The sequence below is a fragment of the Pogona vitticeps genome, chromosome 3, assembly GCF_051106095.1.
Source record: "Pogona vitticeps strain Pit_001003342236 chromosome 3, PviZW2.1, whole genome shotgun sequence".
Taxonomy (NCBI): Eukaryota; Metazoa; Chordata; class Lepidosauria; order Squamata; family Agamidae; genus Pogona; species Pogona vitticeps.
The window spans coordinates 29,802,971-29,817,327 of NC_135785.1; the positions used below are offsets into that span (position 1 = coordinate 29,802,971).

A 14,357-nucleotide genomic window follows, 5' to 3' on the forward strand; every position below is an offset into this window, starting at 1 on the left:
AATTAAATTGTAAACCGCCCGGAGAGTGCTTGTAGCACTATGGGGCGGTATATAAGTCCAATAAATAAATAAATAAATAAATAAATAAATAAATAAATAAATAAATAAATAAATAAATAAAGTGTGCAAAGGCACACAAGCACGCACAAGCAGAAAATGTGTAAGCTTTCAATAGTGTTATCTCTTCATTAGATGAGATGTAAAAAATAAATGGAGGAAGAAAGGGAAGTCCTTGTTGTTCATATGTTGCTTCATGATATAATGGAGGAAGGATGCTGCAGACCAAAATGTAGACCTCATCAAATGATACAGTAGTGTTAGATTTAATGTGGGATACTCCTTAAGCTCCCTAAGAACTTGAAAGTTATGAAATTTGAGTTCCACATTTTAGACAATATAAATCCTCCATAGTGAACTCAAAGCTGCACCCATCCTATCTGAGGAACAAGATTCTTTCCCAAGTGGAAAACACAGCTTTTGACCTGTAGAAAAGGTAATAATTTTGAAAGCTGGGGCATCTTTGGTACCTTTGCACACCTTCTTGGTGCTTTTTCATTGGCTTATAAAAGCATGACCGGCACTGCTTTTATACGAAGACTGTAATCCCATGCACCGTACTTGTGAAGAGTAAGCCCTCATAAATTTGATGGGACATATCTGAATTAGACTGCACAAGGTCCAATTTCTTAAGACAGCCTTGAGTAGAGTCTAAATACTGAGGTAATTCTGAAGGTTTCTGTATGCTATTATGTAATATATCAAATCTCCACCAACCTGATTTTGAAACCTACATCTGTTTCAAATGCTGTACTATGCTCCAAGTTTTACTGTATATTTCTACAGCTTTAGATTTGACCAGCTAAGGCCGGTCTCTTGCCAGAGCATAGTAAATGAAGAAGTTGGAGACGCTTTTTTTCAGACTACAACTCCGAAATTCTCTTAGCAAGTTCTCATGCTGGCTATATGATTTTGGGAATTATAGTCCAATAATCAACATTTCCAAATTCTGGATTCTGACTCAGTTTCTGCTTTTGATTTCTCCTAAGAACTGATGTAATGCAGTGGCTGAAAGCCTGAGTTATGAATAAAATTCAAATCTTACCACTGGCAGGATGATTCTGCACTAGGCTGTGTAAGGTAAATATTCCCAGCTTTAGCATCCCTTGTAACTGGTGCATAATCAATACAAAACTGAGATCTTATATTTTCGGATACCTAAAGGTAGTATAAGGAGGGAATAGTATAACTGGTCCAAACCTCATCTTCCACCAGACGTCAGAAAATACTCCCCTGTACACATCTACATATGAGCACTTCATACAATTGGAAACCTAGAATGGTCAGTATTCCAAATTGTGTGGAGTGCTTATGAGCACACAGATGCTCAATTTCAAAAAGGTAGAATTCAGAATTGGGCTAGTGGGCACAGTTATGGAGCAACAAATTTTGGTCCATAACTGTAGCAGAAATAAATGAAAAAGTTTGTATGTAAAGGTCTTAAAACTATTCTAAAAGTGGTGTGGCTCCACTTACAGCTTTTTAAAAAAAGAATGCTTCAAGACCTGAAAACAATAGTTTGCAATCCAGAGTTCACCTGTTTGAGACGACAATCCTATCCTCATTTCCTTCACTGGACACAACTGTGACTTCCCCCTGCACTTAAGGATACCATACGTATTTGCAAAGTAGCAGACAGTATCTGCTTTGAAAATAAGATTTCTGGTTTGTAGAGGTTGGAGGGGGTTGTGCACAGGCTGTATTATGTCTACAGCTTTAAGAAGAAGAAAGTGCAAAACTAGCCAATAACTGTTGCACAATACAGCTGTCTTTCATCAAAAGCACAAACAATAACTTTACTTGCTGAATGATCTTCTTAGTTGCAAATGCAGATTCTTTGCACCTTCTTCCCCTTACATTCACTATTTAACCTCTTCTCTCTTCTTCTGCCTGTAGAATTTGACATATTGGCTATTTGGGAGGGAAATTCTAGAAACACCCCTCCCCCCAGATAAAAACCTGCAAGTGAAAAAGATTTTTTTTAACACAAAAAGCATACCTTTTTAAACACAATTATTTTATTCTAGTGAAAGGCTATAAAATGGTGATAGTAGTCGTGGTGGTGATGAAGGTATTGACTCCAGTTGACTTCACAGTGTGCTTTAGATCAACCCTACAATGTGTTTCCTTTGTTAAACTTCCTAGCATTGATAGCAGAAAACCTGCCAGTCAGTATCCAGATGCGTAAAGAATGCTTCGGAAATGCCTGAGTCACATGAATAACAATCTGGCGTTCACCACTGACTGACTGCAGTGCTCCTGTGAGGATCAGCATTCTTTCTCTAAGGAACATTTAACACCTTTGTTTGGTGGTTATTGACCAATTGCCAAATATTCAGCAAAGCCTAGATGGACAACAAATATGATTGACTTCCCTTTATATCCAGAAAATGTCTTTGTAATTCTCCTATCCCATCAGATGACAGAGGATTATAATGCCAGGTATAAGATTTTTGCAGCAATAATTCTGTTTGCTAATGGTTGGGATAATATATATATGTATGATGTATGGCATCAATACAGAACATTCAGAGTGTGTTCACACAGAGAGACGGACATACATACACAGCAACACATCCACTGTAATCCCAACACCATCCAGGGAAAAAAACTACAGATGACTCATATATCTCCCATAGGAAAAACCAGACTTTATACAATCTGTAAGGCAAAAAAGCAAGCAAACAAAAATGTGGCATGTAAATAGGAGGCAATTTCAAGCAAAGAAAATGAAATAGGACAATACAATTTTTTGTCAGTATGCACAGACTTGATGAAATTCTCCCTAATGGAAAATACATTGGGCTTCTTCTGTTTATTTTATTTCCTGCAATAGGAAAAAAAGCCTCCTAGATATTTTAATAACTGTCATATAAGGGAAGAGGGGAACAAAATCCTTTCCAGTTGTTCTGACTGTATGTATTCTCTCCAACATTTTGCACCTGGTGTAAAAGAAATAAATGAAAGATAAGCATCAACAACAATCCAGTTTCAACCCAAAACTTCAATATCCTCTTAATATTCAACTCAATTTTCTGATGCAACTTGAGCCTTGCATTCCAGCCCTTTTGTCTTAGAATATGTTTTTAAATACAGTTTCATGGTTCTTTCTAAATCCCTCCCCCATCTGTATTTACCACTGTTTCCAGCTTAGGATAACCTTCTTGACATTCTGGTTGCTTATATCTCCATTTTTTCCTCAAATATCTAATATAAAAGGGTTACCTTTGTTTCCTGTCAACCCCTGCCCAGGCTCCTTGTGTTCCGTGGATGTTGAGTATATCAGAGCTCTTGCCAACGAAGTTAGCTGTCTCTCAGAGGCTCAAGCTGCAGGCGGAGGGGGGGGGAATGCTTCATGCTTACAAGCTGCCTCCAGGAGCAGCAGAGTGTAAGATAAAAGCAGAAACATTTCTTAGAGACATATGCCATCAGGATCCCAATAGCCAGTATTGTAGGAATGGGCAGACATCAAAGTTATAGCATCCTCTCTTTTTTTTTCTTCGCAGTTCTTCCATTATCATAACTGCAAGAGCTACAAAACAGATGAAAAATGATAAATAGGGAATTTGAGACTAGACATTTATTTATGTGCTTCATTTATATTCCAACTGTACTTGAAGTAGCTCAAGGTACTATACATGTTTCCCCTCATTTTGTTCTTACAACAATGCTCTGAGGTAAGTTAGGGTAAATTCACTGTTTGGCTGTGGGCCAGCCACTACAGTAGTTGGTCAGTGGTTGTTAAGTGTGTTTTCTGGCTGTGTGTAGATTTGAACCCAAGGCTGCTGAACCGTAGTCTAACGTACTCTAACTAGTGATCTTGAACCTTACATGTTAGCATCCTCTTAACAACAGTCTAAGATCCACCATAGATCAAACTACATTGCTCAGAACCAGCAGTCTTTCTGATGAACGTTTACCACCTTACACATATTTGCTTCTATTCTTATTTGAATAGTAACATGTTCAATCAATTGTTAATATTGCAGTTTACTGTATCTTTAAAACTGCATTTGTAAATATTTTTGAGCCACCTGGAGTCTCTCCATTGGGAGAAAGGCATAATATAAATTGGATAAATGAATAAACGTCTATTTAGCAGTGTCTGAATGGGCAATAAATATGATCAACTTCACTTTACACCCACAACATTCCCTTTTAACATCCCAATGACATGCTCTAAGTAATGAGGGTACAAGTGGCTGTGAGCCTCAAACATGTTCAGGTGTATGCTTGAAAAGTAGGCGGATTTTATGCCATTTCTGTCAACTGTAACACAAAGATAAATTCAGGTATGCCACATCTAGTTCCAGATTACTGGAAGCTCTTCTGTGCTAGTCTCAAAATGCAGTATCTCTATTTAGTTGTTCATTATCTAGGCTAAAGATTTGGGAGCAGGAAGTACACAGCCTTGCCCCCTATGTTGTCACTTGGAGACTGCTGTTCCGAAGAGCCTCTTCTATACATGGAGACCCTCCACATGATTGAAAACATTGGATTGTCATTTAGGTTGTGAAGTTCTCTGCATAGCAGACAACAGATGATGTCCTCTTCAGATATTCTGTACATGTGGGCAGCAAAAAATGAAAAGAGTAGGGTCAGCAGAGACTTAAAAAGGGGGGGGGGATACAAGAAAACCACAAAAGCCAACGAAATGCTGAAGCTGTGTTCGGAGGCTTGGTTGAACATGTAAAGTTTGTAAGTGGGTAGAAAATTAGGCCCCCCACACTGGCCTTTCCCCTAAATCTCTGCTTTACTTGCCTCCATATATGGTGCTTTTCCTCCGAAAGGGTCTAAGGCAGCTTATAGTATTAAAAGAAACAACATTAAAATCCTGCCATGATCTGAAGTAAACTCTGAAGAGATGTTATATTCAGTCACTCAGATACAGACTGCCTCATGCAGCTCACACTGTAGTTAAAGGCAGGAATTAGTGCTTACTACGCAAGCGATGGCAAGACTAAAAGATACTGGAAGAAAAGCAGAGCAACAACTACTGTGCTTTATTTACATAATATATTTTTAAAAACCCTACAAGTTGAGTACCCAGAACTGGAATATGGCAACACAGCTCTCCATCCCTGTATCTTTTCAAAGTTCTGGCACTGTCTCTTTAATGGCACATGCAGCCTCCATTGCACAAAACAACGAACCTGGGGCATTAAGCCCTGGGTAACAGACATGGGGTTTTAACAGCTATTCCAGTTTACCTTTGGCAAAAGTGGGACCTTGTAGGGATTTGTTTCTACATACAGATCACCTGTGCTTGTTTGTGGTGAACTGAATCCATTTTTTGCTATCGGAGAGGAATGTATGTTAATGAGATTGTCATGTAAAAAGCAGTGCTGGCTGGGTTGCTCAGAGGTAGGGCTGCCAGACGTCAGGCAAGATAAAAAACTTTAAAATGTCAGGCCCCTGTTACCTGCTGCCAGCGCTGGAGTGCAGCCCTCGCACCCCTCCCGCAGTGGCTGCTCGGAAATCCACCATTCCTGCCCAGACCACAGGGAGCCCAGAAAGGCAGGGTGAGCGGAGTGCCACCCCCCCCCCAAGCCAGGCAGGAGCAAGCAGCACCCGAGTGCATCAATGGGAAGGAGAGCGCCTGGACTCTGTGTGTGTTCAAAGTCCCTTTCAGGACTCCAACTCCCGCACTCCCCAGCCTTGAACTTATGACCCTCAGGGGAGGGGAGGCTGCCTCATTTTATTTTGCCCTACACCGCTTTCCCCCTGCCTGTGCTGGAGCCTTATTTGGGCATCCAGATTAGCAAGGCTACCTCTGAGCGTGTGCAGAGTGTGAGTGGCCAGGGGATCCCGCAGCCGGGCCAGGGTGGGTTCTGGTACAATTGGCTGTTTAAATAATTTTTTTTATTTTGAAAAAAGCTTCCATTGAATTTATTTTTAGTTTTTAACATGACCGTTTCTGGGTCAGTTCACTAAGAGACATTTATTGGCAGCTACTGTAATAAAATTGTACTGATTGCAGGTTTAATACGGAACTATTCAAATGAAACATTCAATATGTCCCCCTCTGTCCTCTTTTTTTGTCTTTCTATGTCCTCCTTTTGGTCCTCCTTTTGGTACCCATGTATCTGGCAACCCTACTCAGAGATTTGGTTATCTGGTTGCAGAGTTGGAAGTTGGCAGTTTGATTTCCCACTGTAACCCCAGGGAGAAGAGCCAGCCTGTGTCGCCTTGGGCAAGCTGTACAGTCCTAGGATGCCCCCACCCTTAGCCAGAAGGGAGTGGTAAACTACTTCTATGTATTATCTACATAGAAAATCCTAGAAAGTGTTGCCATAAGTTGGAATTGACTTCCGCAATTCCGCACAATTATTATTAATGTAAAGGCACACAGTTATTATTAATGTAAAAGGCAGGGTTGTTATTCTTTTATCCAGTGTTGTTTCTCTTCAGCTTTATCTTTCTGTGAGATGGGCTGCAGCAGCGTCACTGTTCTTAGCTGAAATGTCCTGACAGAATAGGATTTAAGATACAGCAAGTTCATAACTCACCCATTACATAAATATGCCCTCAGCTAGAGAAATATACACATATACAGTATGTTAATGCTAGAAAAAATATACAGATAGGAGGCAACCTCATGGGCCTGTGAAGGCTTTGTTGTCAGCAGACCTATAAAATTCAATCAACCATTTTAGAGATGAGATCAGTGCTTTGAAAAAAATGTTTTCACAGTTGCAAAAGTAAAATTTTTTTAAAAAGACATCTTGTAAAACCGGCCTGCTATACTTTGCCCCCTATAGTATTTCTACAGAATAGAAAGCAGCTCAGAAAAAGCAAAAGTATTATTGTTAATTCTGCTTCAGATATTCCATGGGATAGAGCAGAAGTATAGCTAAACAATGAATATTACGGATAAATAATGCCGAGTGAGTACGCCATCATTTTCATTTTCCTTACAGCAAGAGTATATTATTAAATACGGAGGGATGGAAGGGTGGCGGTACAGGACAGGGATGCCTTGAAGGTGGGGCTGGAAGTTTCAGATAAAAGACAAGTGTGACCATGTGGTGACCAAAGGGTAGTTGACAAAATATCACACTGATTTTTGCCCATGTTGCCTGAATATTGTGTGCTCCCAGGCCAGGCTGAAAGCACCTTAGCTGAACACTATGACCTTTTGATGTCATGGCCAGCACTCCAGTGGCCATGGTGATATGGACTGCTGGATAGCTCAGTGGTTTATGTACCTGGCGGCGAAGCCAGAGGTTGGGAGTTTGATTCCTCACTGTGCCTCCTTGACAGGGGCTGGACTTGATGATCCATAGCGCCCCTTCCAGCTCTGCAGTTCCAAGAGTATAATATTGTACACCTATGTTCCATGTAAAACAACATGAAGAGACGCTTCACTACTGACATCTCCTTTCCCCACCTGTGTTGCATTTTCCCCATGAACACTACAGTATAGTTTTAAATCGTAGCTGAACCAAGTCCATAATATCAATAACCAGAGGGGAGTTAGTGAAGGAGTGTGGTCCTCTGGGAAGAAGGACAGACTAAGGTTGCCCAGAAGTCTGGACTTTGGAGAGCTGCTTTTGGCCCCAAGAGATGAATGTATCTCCGTTTTAAAACTCTTGGCTTTTTTTTCTGTCACAACTTGCTTTGAACTCCTCTGTGGAATGTATCATGTTTTATAAATGATCATATAAATGTTTTAAATAACTAATAATAAACAAACAGTGTTTATCTTCATATGCTAATAGTGGTATCTGGGTGGCTTTATGCTGCTGAAAATTGTTCCATTAAAGATAAAAGGCAGTGCAATTCATGGATATGCAAAAAAACCCACAATCTTTTCCTGCACTCTTCTGGAGCTGCAATATTGGAGATAATTCTGTATACTGAAAATGGAAAAGGTCAATTCTAGCACTTCATGACAAAGTTGATTTTTTTTAACCATTGGTGAAGTGAATACTAAAAGAGCTAATTAATTAATGAAAAAAATTAAACAAGCATCACCAACATTTTCCTCAACAATCCTATCAATGTTGCTTTTGGCTATGCTGTTTATCTTTCACCCACACTTAAGAAATATAATTCTGAGTCAATTGCTCATGTGGCACAATCAATATAACCCACATACACCAAATCTGATGCTTTATGGTGTTCTTTTTGTGTTATCACAATACAAAGCACACAGTTGGCTGACTCTCATGTAAAGGGAGGCAGGGAGCAAATAACCTGAGTTATTCAAGCATATGTTTTTGGGTTTTAAAATTCAATCATGCCCTTTACTTCAGATTAAGATCATGTTTACTTTTGAGTTTTTGGCTCAGTGTTGAACAACTAACATTTCTCGACATCCTTGACAAGTTAAAATAAAAAGCTATTAGACTCTCCTGAGCTTAGATCTCACTAGGAAGCAGAGTTTTATGCTAATATCTATCGTTGGTGTATATTTAATTCCTCCAGAATATCAACAGGAGATCAACAACACAATAGGCAGAAAACAGACATCATGACAAAAACAGTGGACATTTTTGTAACATAAAATATAAATGTAAAATATGGAAAAAATAAATCGAGAAAAGCTGAGTAACACAAAAAGTATAAGGTAAACTAACTAAAGGAGCACCCACAAAGCAAAATAGTAATATACTTACTTACCTGGGAGAAAGTCTCATTGAACTCAGTTGGATTTACATCCAGGGAGATGCATATAGGATTGCACTAACGAGCAATTGCTACCACTGGAGACAACAGATGTTTGTGGTAATAATTTGCAGTTCTTTTCTTTTAACATGGTATCAGCATAACTGACAACCCTTTCACATATGCACGTAGCTTGATTTAAATGATTAGATTTCTCTGGTATTTTTTTATGAGTACATAAAAAATACCAGAGAGTACATAAAAAAAATCTTTGGAAAGGAAACTTGAGTCACAGTACTGCTTATAGGACCGTTGATGGTGACCAGGAAGAAGGAAAGAACAAAAGCTGGCAATTAATGATGCCACAAGTGTCTGTCTTTATTTTCTCCGCTGCCACGTTTGGCGGCACCATCGTCATTAATAAAGATAAATGTAACTTTTACCAGGCCTTAAGGGGCTGCGGAGGGAAATAAACAAAGCTAGGACACATTGCATCTAAGTAAACAGAAAGGTTGTAAACCCTTCAACCTCAACTGTCAAGAGTACTGCAAATTAACACTGCACACAAAAGGCCCTTTATAAACCAACTTAATCCTCCCCCATGTATCTACATGAGGGCCGTGCATAACAATATAGGAGCAGGGCTTTCCATTAGAGTTTCCACTACAGGCTGTCAGTTGTTTGAAGAAATAACAATTTCCTAGGCATGAAAGCCTCCCCCCTCCCCAGAATGTTCCCCCGATGTGTAATAGAAGTGACTTTAATCTCCCCCCCCCAACCTATACCCTGTTCTCTCCATTTTGGTCCCTCCCCTCACTCCTTCCTCTAAGACACATCTTTGGGGAGAATGATGGGGATGTATTCAGGCCACTGACCCCCTACCAGTTTACCTTGTGCAGATTATCTGTGCAGGTGTTAATATAATTGAAGGTGTGGTAGCAGATACAACCACCTAATAGCTTTTTCTCGATGGAGATTACCTAGGTAGAGAATGCAGAGCTGTACCTGAAGAATAGGCATGTGAGTGCCTTATTAACATATCGCCATTCAGAGGCAGCTGCATATCTGGAAAGAGAAGGAGGGAAAAAAAAACCTTTAAAGAGCCTATTCATCTATGTTAATGGGCCCATTGCACAGTACATTGTGTGGGAAATTAAGTCTCTGGCTGTGAACTTCCTGTGCTGTGGAAGCTGCCTTGACTCCTTTTTAGCCATCCTCCATTTTATTATTGCTTCGCTGTTATTATCTCCTCCTGGAAATAAAAACAATCATGCTCTTGCTCAGGAGAAGCCAAAATATTATCAGACGAGAAACTATTGATATGAGTTGAAAAGTTCCTTTGGTTTGCCTTATTATGTCTGGGTGCGTGTGGCACAAACAGAAGTATGTTTGTAAATTGGAGCAAACCTTAAATTAACATCAGAGTCCATCAAATTAGTGGAGCTGTCATGTCCACTCCCCAGTCACTCAGCCCTTACTTTCCTGGGAATACACATGGTTTAATATTTTTTTTCCCTACGCATTGCTCTTGTTTTGGAATTAATGGGCTGTTGGGGATGGCGGTTGGCTGCCAAATGTGGCCATTTATTTAAGAGAGCCATTTTTTTGGTTTGGGTTTTTTAAATGAGTAATAGGCAACAAATATAGGATTGTCTTTTTGTGACTCTCTTGAGTGAAGAAATGTTTAGTGAATAAAATTCAGTCATCGTTGATTGAGGTAGGAAATGGTTGTCTTCTTTTCTCATAGACACACAAACACACAGAGCACAGTGCATGTCTCAAATTAAGGAATGGTCATCATTCACGACTAAATGTGAGAATCCCAAACAAATGAGTGAAGCATGCCCCAAAACATTGAGAAACACCAGTTCATGTTGACAGTTACCTAATCATAATTGTCAGCATTCATTTGAGTACATCTGGAAAGGGGAGTGTGCCTTTTTCCAACCCTGATTGGTGGGGGCAGCTCCATTCACCAAATTCTAAGCATTTATATAGTAAATGTACGTGAATTCCCATTGACATTTCTGTATGTGCAGATATAATTTGCATACATACATCAACTGTATAGCTATGAATATATACACGGCAACAAAAGCAGAAAGGTGCTACTTATGTACTTTTCTCTCCAAGTCAGGCCATCTTCTGAAAGAAGTAATTATCATCAAGTGTATTGTAACAAATCTTCATCTTTTCTTTGTGACCATAGAACTACACATTGAGCCATCATCATCATCATCCCATTCACCATCATTATCATCATTACTGTCAGCAGGCTCATAAAAGAAAGCTTTAATGATCAATACTAACTGATTACAACTCAATTAAGAGAAATCCCTCAAGAGTATTTTTTTAAAGAAATAAATTAAAATCTGGCCTTTTAAAAGCCCTTTACCATTTTCATGTTACTAATATGCATCATTATTTAACATATGAAATGAACATGTTAGAATGCAAGTAATGCTCTTATCTTTGCACTTGCTGTAAAGTCCTTGCCATCTCGATTTTCCCAGTTCCATATTTCAGTGCATGGCAGAAAATGTCTCTGATAATGTTGGCTTGCAAAATAATAATAATCATGTGCCGTTGAATCAATTCAGACTTATGGTGATCCTTTTTCAGGGTTTTCTAGGTAGAGAATACTCAGAAGTAGTTTACCCTTCCCTTCTTCTGGGGACACCCTGGAACTGTGCAGCTTTCTCATAGCAACACAGGCTGGCTTTTCTCCTTAGAGGCACAGTGAAGAAGCAAACTCTCAACCTCTGTACCTAAACCACTGAACTATCCACCCAGATGAAGTTATAGGAAGCCTATATACCAAATGACTGGCACTCATTCTAAGTATTTTTACTTCTAAGGAAACACCCCACCTACACATTATACATTATATCCAGGCCATCATCGTTGTTTAGTCATTTAGTCATGTCCAACTCTTCGTGACCCGATGGACCAGAGCACGCCAGGCCCTCCTATCTTCCACTGCGTCCCACAGTAGTGTCAAATTCATTCTGGTAGCTTCCATGACACTGTCCAACCATCTCATCCTCTGTCGTCCCCTTCTCCTCTTGCCTTCACATATCCAGGCCATGCACCAGTTATTTTCCCCATTATATAACTCTAGTTCAGCTGAGAGTGGTAATTAATTTTTGCAAGCAGGCTATTTAGACAAAAGTGGCTGCTCTGTACAGTGGGGTCTTGACTTAAGAACGGCTTGAGTTAAGAACATTTTGACTTAAGAACCACTCTCATAGGAAAATATTGACTTGACTTACATACTTAGATTTAAGAACTAAAAAAACCCACGTGGGAGGCAGGGAAAGTGCAAAATGTGAAGTTTCAGTTAACTGTTGGCCAGTGAAAAGGGTGCCTGTCTGCTTCCTCACTCCTCCCAGCGTTTAGAGAGTGGATTGGGAGACAGTCTTCGGACTGCCTGGTACCGTACTGCCTGGACTGTATTTTCCCTGCCTTCCCTGAACCTTTCTTGATCTAAAAAAAAAAAGAAACAAAATATCCCCCTCTAGTGGTCGAAGGCAGAATAGCAGCTTCCCATTAGTTTCTATGGACGGAAAAGAGCAGATACGGATCAAATGGTTTTCAATGCATTCCTATGGGAAATGCAGATTTGACTTGAGAACTTTTTGACTTGAGAACCACCTTCCAATACGGATTAAGTTCTCAAGTCAAGACCCCACTGTATTAGGAAAGCACAGTTTGGGACCTGTAGTTTGAGTATTTTGACCGTGAAATAAAAATATGTCCTGGTACAAGGAACTTCTAAAGGAACTCTGTGGTCTTATGGAAATAAGGGGTATTAGGTGCAGAGTTTTTCTTATTAGATCCTTCTCCTTTTCTCTCAGCAAGTGACAATCTGCTGTAGGAAAGGATGCATCTGGTATTAACAAAGGGAGGCCAAAATATACTATGTTCACTGTTATCTCGAGTGGGGTCCATATGTACAGAGATATTCTTTGGATCTTTCCACATGTTTCTAGTCCTCATTCTTTTAAAGAAAGCTGCTACTGCTGCTTCCTTAGGATTTTCATGGAAATGCATTTTAATTACTTTTCAGAAGGCAGTAGATACAATATTTGGTGCCTTTAAAAATGAAAAGGTACAAGAAAATAAAAAAATGCGTTGCAAGATATGTAATATGTTGTAAATATCTAAAGAGCATCCAAAGAAAAGTTCTGTATGTGGGAATTTTTATAAAGTGACTTGATACTAGCTTTTTCAAAAAGTGTACAAAAAGCAATGATTTAAAAGATTCTGCTGGTACAGTTTCTTGCTTGATTATTTAAAGTTAATTATTCGTTTTTATTTCATTGTAAAAGAGGAAATGACTCAATTGCTGAATACTAAGTCAACACACACATACATCTGATTTATTTAGGTGCATATCTTCTAGGTAAGGGACATGGTGGTGCTATGGGTTAAACTGCAGAAGCCTCTGTGCTGCAAGGTCAGAAGACCAGCAGTCGTAAGATCGAATCCACATGACGGAGTGAGCTCCAGTCACTTGTCCCAGCTCCTGCCAACCTAGCAGTTCGAAAGCATGTAAATGCGAGTAGATAAGTAGGTACCACCATGGCATTAAGGAAACAGCATTCCATGTCTAGTCTCACTGGCCACATGACCATGAAAACTGTCTACAGACAAACGCTGGCTCTATGGCTTGGAAACGGGGATGAGCACCATGCCCTAGAGTCAGACATGACTGGACTAAATGTCAAGGGGAACCTTTACCTTTACCTTCTAGGTAATGAAGGTGACATTCTACTGACACAAAAGGGCTGTCATTAGATTTCCTTAACTGGTATGAAAAAAATGCCTCTTATATGACTTCTGGCTGCATTACCATGACAGACTGATGAAGCATTTTGAGACACCATATGTAACATGGAGTCATCTATACCAGGGAGAGAATCCCATTGAAGTCTTTCGAATAGCTATGCATAGGCTTGCACCATTAATGTGGTGAAAATGGTTTGAAAAAGGCACATACTGCGTTTTTAGGGAATTGCTTTGAGATGGAGGATATGTTTTCGTACTACATGTATCTTTCTGTCTTCACATTTTTTAATCTGTCATCATGTTGCATAGTATACAGAAACTATTCCTTGATTAAAAACTATGGAATATCCACCCTGAACTATGAATGGGAATAGCTGACCCACTGGGTGCCAGATTTGGCTTGCAAAGCTATATCCAGCTTATTACCCTGTTATTTAAAGGACAAGCTTCCCCCATACACTTTAAGATAGTCAAAGGAGGCTTTCCCCTCAGTGCCCCTCAGTCAGAGGCCAAACAACAGAAAGATTTCTTGGCTATGCCTGTGTAGTCAGGAAATGCTCATTGCCATTGTTACAGGGATATTACGCTGTTTAAGTATATGCCATCACATTGCTTCCACCTATGACAACCCTATTGTTTTTTTTTAAGTATATGAGATATTAAAAGAGTTTACCACTGCTGCATACACCCCAGTTAGTTTCCATGACCAAGTGAGGACATGTATCTAATCCTGTCTTCTACTCACTACATAACACTGTTTCTCAAATACTGTTTTGGCACAAAAAAATGCATGGCTATATTCATATATGGATAGCTTTTATTTCTGTAATATCTGTAATTTCTGTAATTAAAATATTACAAAAGTAAGACAAGGGCTGAAATTCTGTTGGCACAGCTAC

At 39.5% G+C, this 14,357-nt stretch overlaps 1 long non-coding RNA gene across 1 annotated transcript; it reads right to left on the reverse strand.

Moving 5' to 3' along the window:
* Window positions 1-2,688: 2,688 nt before the first annotated feature.
* LOC110073039 (uncharacterized) lies at window positions 2,689-9,399 on the reverse strand. The gene is made up of 3 exons (XR_002299505.3): window positions 8,683-9,399; window positions 3,283-3,589; window positions 2,689-2,999 (listed from the first exon to the last, which is right to left on the reverse strand). It is a non-coding gene; the product is annotated as an uncharacterized LOC110073039 (long non-coding RNA).
* Window positions 9,400-14,357: the final 4,958 nt, after the last annotated feature.